Raw genomic sequence first — 6,779 nt, 5'->3', positions numbered from 1 at the left:
ATTATTCTTAATGATTTCCCACAAACCAGAAAAAAATGCAACAATATGTCTGTGAAACTATATATTCACAGTATTATGAATTAATTGTGGTTTATTTGGTAGCCTTTCGTAGTGCGACTGATTTTACTAATTGCATTAGTACTGTACAACGTTAGAGGTGCGCTATTTGATAGATTCCCCCACACCCCCTACCTCAGGTTTTCAGTGGGGAGACCTGAGGTCAACCTACCACCACCCCCCTCCCCATCTCGTACTTCTGAGAGGGAGAGCTTCCCAGACTGTAGCCTGCCTAGCTCACAAACTAGAATCAGGGCGCCCACTCCAACAAGTTTAAATGACCAACAGTCCCACACGGTGAAATGATATCATTGACGTAATGTGCATATGAGCAATAAAAAAAAAATTGTCTGGGTGCCCCATAACAAGTTTTTGTTGTCCGGGCGCCACTTACCGCCCCCCGGCAAGATGCCGCCTATGTCGCCTATACCTGAATCCGCCACTGTTAACAGTACTGATATGAACATTTTAAAAAATAAATCAAGATAATTGAACAAATATGTAATTTTAATATTCATTGATCAGAAAAGACAACCACCTCGAGCATATAATTATTGCATCCACATCCATTGTGTGCCCTCTATGGTCTCTATGGTCTGTGAACACATCATGTGAAGGTGGCATAGTGGTGCCAAGGGGCACATCTCAAATGACACCCTACTCAAGTTACTTTTCTACATACAGTAGCTCTGGTCAAATACTACACTATGTGGGAATAATCCAAGAGAGATTACACTGGTTAATTATGATACTTTCTGGAAAATTATTTTGTGGAGTAGTGTGGCTTTGTCTCAGCAAGGGCACTGTGGAGGCAGGGGTCTATTCATTTAGTATTTTTCTCTCTGCATTGTTGGGAAGGGCCCATAAGTAAGCATTTCACTGTTGTTTACAAAGCATGTGACAAATAAAATGTGATTTGATTCGATCTTTTCTGACTGACTAGGTGTAATAATGCACATACAGATACAGCGGCAGTCCTTCCTCCCACACATCACTGTGAAGCCCACAGAGCCAAGAAACGTCTGAGCTGGAGACTGGAGACACAACACGTAACACAGTCGCAGCCCTCATCAAAAATCATACCAGCGTACTGTAATTGGAGGGATTTAGGGCCCTGAGTTCTTCCCCACCATTTCATATGATGACATGACCAGGAAAACTGTAGACCATAGTTATGAGCACCATGTGTATCAGGACCACATAAATGTTCTGTATAGTTTACATTAAATACATTTGGTCAAGGTGAATGATACATTTGGACTTGAGGATTGTGATGTCAAAAACATAAATTCAAATTCTATGGTACACATATCTGTAACCGCCAAGCCCAACTGCAGGTTTAATGTGACTATCCTCTTCTTTTTTGCACAGAAAATCTCAACGTTGGGCTTTTAAGACCAAGATAAACCCATTGGCCTTTTGGATCATTTACAGCATTACAGAGGAGAAGCCTTTTAAAAGGTTTATTTAGGATTTTCTGCTGATACAACATGATAAACGTAAGGATGGGATGAACATCAAGGAGAAGGCTAATTCACTATCCTGAGGCTATAAAGCATCCAAAAAGTCTGTGTGTGTGTGTGTGTGTGTGTGTGTGTGTGTGTGTGTGTGTGTACGTGTGTGTGTGTACGTGTGTGTGTGTACGTGTGTGTGTACGTGTGTGTTTGTAATAGGTTGACAATCAACATTCACAGCTTATAAACAGCCTATTTATTGATGCACAGATAGGGTGGTATCTCAAAGTATCAGGAGGAGGGCAAAGTGAGGTTCTGCAGAGATAAGTGAGTGTGTGTTTGTGCGTTTGTGTTTGTGTGTGTGTGCTGTACCCCAGGTACTGTAAAAGTGAAATGTTAATGTCAAAGTGAGTGTGTTTCTCTCTGCTGAGCTTATTGGCGAAGAGTAAGGCAGAGTGTCACGTGGTGTACCGGAGGGCCTGAAGGGTACAGAAGTCTCACTCGTTTACACTCTGGGGAAATCGACTGATGATAGGAAGAAAGAACACTTGTGAGTGTTTCAGAGTGTATTAAGAGGTCATCACTTTTTATAAATACACCCAATTAGTCCACTTCAACATTGCTCTTTTTTCCTCAATGAAATATCGAGGTCGTCGTGTATTAAATAGGCCACATATTTCAGGCAAGACCACGATAACTGTTACAACAGAATTCAAGTGACCATTTTTTAAATGAGTGCAGAGTTGCTTCATCTTTAATTGAATATGTGGTTGGAACGTAAGACTATTCTTGGTAAGCAGCACAGAAAAGCAGCTCAGCAGCACCTGGCCCAACACAGCAACAGTTTCCTGGTGTGCTGTTTCCACAAGGCAGAGAAGACTAGCTCACCCGTGATTACTTATTTTCCGAAACCCAATCAGAGCTCATGAATGGTGCCAATGTTTTCATTACTCCCTGTAGGTCACAGCACTCAATGAATGAACTCCCACATAAAGAGAGTGCGAGAGAAGTAAGGGGAGAGTGGGAGGGAGAGAGGGGTGAAGGAGACTGAGGACAGAGAGAGAGGGGAGGAGAGAGGGAGATGGGGAGAAAGGGACAGAGAGAGAGAGGGAAGGAGAGGGAACGGGGGAGAAAGAGAGATAGAGAGTGAAAGATAAAGAAGGAGAGGGAGAGAAATAACTAGAATATATATATAGAGAGAGAGAGGGAAAAAAAGAGAGAGAAAGAGTGAGGTTCATCTGAATTATGCAGGGAGTCCGGGCCTCATCGCGTGTTCGTCATTCTTAGATGTGCAATGAGACGTGGCAAGACGACTTTACAACAACATTCTGAGGAAACATGGCCACCTTAACGGAACCACCACCATCCAGTATTCACTGTTGGGGAGTAGTGAACTACATGTAGTTCAACTAGTAATTTAACAAAAAAAATTGCCATGTAGTGGTGTAGCTACAGTGAATTGGGAAAGTATTCAGACCCCTTGACTTTTTCCACATTTTGTTACGTTACAGCCTTATTCTACAGCCTTATTACAGCCTTATTCTTGATTACATTGTTTTCCCCTCATCAATCTACACAGAATACCCAATAATTGCAAAGCAAAAACAGGTTTTTAGACATTTTTGCAAATTATTTAAAAATACAAAATTTAAATATCACATTTACATAAGTATTCAGTACTCTGTTGATGCACCTTTGGCAGCGATTACAGCCTTGAGTCTTCTTGGGTATGACGCTACAAGCCTGGTACCTGTATTTGGGGAGTTTCTCCCATTCCTCTTTACATATCCTCTCAAGCTCTGTCAGGTTGGATGGGGAGCATTGCTGCACAGCTATTTTCAGATATCTCCAGAGATGTTCGATCGGGTTCAAGTCAAGGCTCTGGCTAGGCCACTCAAAGACATTCAGAGACTTGTTCCGAAGCCACTCCTGCGTTGTCTTGGCTGTGTGCTTAGGGTCGTTGTCCTGCTGGAAGGTGAACCTTCGACCCAGTCTGAGGTCCTGAGTGCTCTGGAGCAGGTTTTCATCAAGGAGGTCTCTGTACTTTGCTCCGTTCATCTTTACCTCGATCCTGAATAGTCTCCCAGTCCCTGCCACTGAAAAACATCCCCACGGCATGATGCTGCCACCAACACGCTTCACCATAGGGATGGTGCCAGGTTTCCGCCTGACGTGACGCTTGCCATTCAGGTCAAATAGTTCAGTCTTGGTTTCATCAGACCAGCGTATCTTGTTTCACATGGTCTAATATTCCTTTAGGTGTCAAGCGGGCTGTCATGTGCCTTTTACTGAGGAGTGGCTTCAGTCTGGCCACTCTACCATGAAGGCCTGCAGAGATGGTTGTCCTTCTGGAAGGTTCTCCCATCTCCACAGAGGAACTCTAGAGCTCTGTCAGAGTGACCATCGAGTTCTTGGTCACCTCCCTGACCAAGGCGCTTCTCCCCAAGTTGCTCAAGTTGGCCGGCCGGCCAGCTCTAAGAAGAGTCTTGGTGGTTCCAAACTTCTTCCATTTAAGAATTTTGGAACCCACTGTGTTCTTGGGGACCTTCAATGCTGCAGAATTCTTTTGCTACCCTTACCCAGATCTGTCTCGACACAATCCTGTCTCAGAGGTCTACTGAAAATTCCTTCAAACTCATGGCTTTGTTTTTTCTCTGACATGCACTGTCAACTGTGGGACCTGATATAGACACGAGTGTACCTTTCCAAATGTTTTATTTATTTAAATTGAACCTTTATTTTACTAAGCAAATCATGTCCAATCAATTGAATTTTCCACAGGCGGACTGCAATCAAGTTGTAGAACCATCTCAAGGATGATCAATGGAAACGGGATGCACCTGAGCTCAATTTCAAGTCTCATAGCAAAGGGTCTGAATAATTACATAAATAAAGTATTTCAGTTTTTTATTTTTAATAAAGTTGTATACATTTCTAAAAAAAGTTGTTTTCTTTGTCATTTTGGGGTATTGTGTGTAGATTGCTGAGTATTATTTTTATTTACTCCATTTTAGAATAAGGCTGTAAAGTAACCAAATGTGGAAGAAAGTCTTTCCAAAGGCACTGTAAGTACTGGAACTATACACTACTTGTTTTGCAGAATACAATAAAATGTGGGTGGAGTATGCAATATTTCCTTTTTCTGCGTCAGACCTGCCTAATTCTCACTTGAAACATTGTTTTTGTGTTTAATCGGATAAATGACACATTCTGTTAACATATGACCCCAAAGTGTGCTCTTGCAATTTATAGTCTGACATTTCACAAAGTAGTTTGGATGTAGTGAACTACTTTTTCAAAGTAACTTTAGTTAAGTAAACTATATTTTTCGTAGGGAAAGCTTTAGTGTACCTTAACTTCTTTCAGCGTGAAGTAAAGCTTGGTAAACTATCTTTTCAGAGTAGCTTCCTCAACACTGCCAGTATCCAGTCTTCTGCTCTCTGCATATAGAGCAGAGGCAATCCCCTTCTTAAGTCCTGAGTGATTTTAGCTCCTATTAAAAATGCAGAGCTGTGTTCTTATGGTGGTGGAGCGGTGAGGGTGTGTTTTATTCGCTTGTTGTCCTGCGCTTGGTTTGACTGTGTGGATAACCCTGGCCAGATCCACTCAGATGGTGAGAGATCCAGATTTGAGGCCTCCAGTGACCAAAATTGCTGATGTTTATCATTGTTCACTGTGCCTCCCCAGGTCTGTGGTCTGGTTCTCCTACCTAGCAACAGCCACCGCTTCATTCTTCTCCCCAGGCAGCCTCTACCATTCCCTTCAAAGCTTCCACTTCACCTCACATTACCTAGGCCTCGTCTACCTCACCAACCCTAACCATATTACCTACCTAAAGCTCTCCACCACATTATGCAGGTTTAGTTAGAGATAGCCAGCTGGATAGCAAGCTGCCACCTTGCATAGCTATCACCTCACCCTATCTAACCCCCTTCAACCGATCTAGCCCAACTTACCCCCCTTTTCCACCCCCATTTCCCACCTACTCTATGCCCCCCACATTCCACCCCCAGGTGAACCCTGACCGACACGGCAGCAGGCATAGACATGTGTAGCAGGTATACTCCTCACCTCATGTTTGGTCAGGTGACAGGCTTTATAAAGCTCACCCTTCATACTCTCTAACTGTATGAGACATACGGTGAGAGCCTGCAGGAGGAGAGGCCTGTTCAATCACAGTTTCATCTTCACAGAAATCAACGTGATGGAGTGGGTGTGCCGCACGAAGTTAATGTTTGGAGAGTCGGGCACATCAGAGGCTAACATCAGAGCCTATTCATTTTCTTTCCCCCAGAAGTACCGATATCCAAAGGGGTGGAACGCTATTCTATGGCAGTGGCAGAGTAAGTCTCAGTCTTTATAATACGCAGCAAAAATAAATCCTCTGTTGATTAATACTCAAAGGGAAATAAATCCACCACTAACTGTCACTTTATGCTCAAAAGTCATTTATCTTGACGGGACAATGACGACGCTTCACCGGCCAGACGTCTTGTCAACTCACAGGGATCAATTCAAACAGCTATTACACTCCTTATTCCTGTCAGCCATTCACGGGCGTGACACCGAGAGGGAGAGACACACAGGAAATGTTAATAATTTCAGCTCATGTAGGGGAAGAGTGACATGTAATCTGTTTAATTGACTTTCATAAGATTAATTTGAAAGGAGATAAATAAACAGAAATATACATTTGCATAGGGGAAATTTGATTTTCAGCACCACCTATCCATGAGAGGCCTACATATATTCAACCCAATATCTTGAATAACTATATTTGTATTCATATTCTAGTCATGATATAAAAACAGCAATATCACATTTCTTCACCTGATATTTACTTTGAGCCTTCAGCTTCAGAAATAACCTTTTGTGCCTTGGTTGGTAAGGGAGGAGATATAGACAGTGTGCAAAAGAAAGACAATGACTCATATGTAATCTAAAGCATAGAGACATTTCCTCTCATAAACGTGAACCTTCAATATAATTACCCGTCGAGGGCATTCATACATTACCAACCTAATTTACTCCTTTCCCTGGAACAGCCACGTAGAACAGCGATGACTTTTTAATAATCCTTTTTAATAATAAGACAATAAAAGCGGAATTCATGAATTGATCTGACGGCGAGAAAATTACAACTCAAAACAAATCTGTTTATGTAGTTGTGACTGAGAAATCGGAACAGTAACAACAGATGTAGGATCTTAATTTGATCCCTATTTTGTTATTAAGACTTTTCTTGCACAGCAAGAAATGCAAACTTGT

The sequence above is a fragment of the Oncorhynchus mykiss genome, chromosome 21 (assembly GCF_013265735.2).
Source record: "Oncorhynchus mykiss isolate Arlee chromosome 21, USDA_OmykA_1.1, whole genome shotgun sequence".
Taxonomy (NCBI): Eukaryota; Metazoa; Chordata; class Actinopteri; order Salmoniformes; family Salmonidae; genus Oncorhynchus; species Oncorhynchus mykiss.
This window is presented reverse-complemented; position numbering follows the sequence as displayed.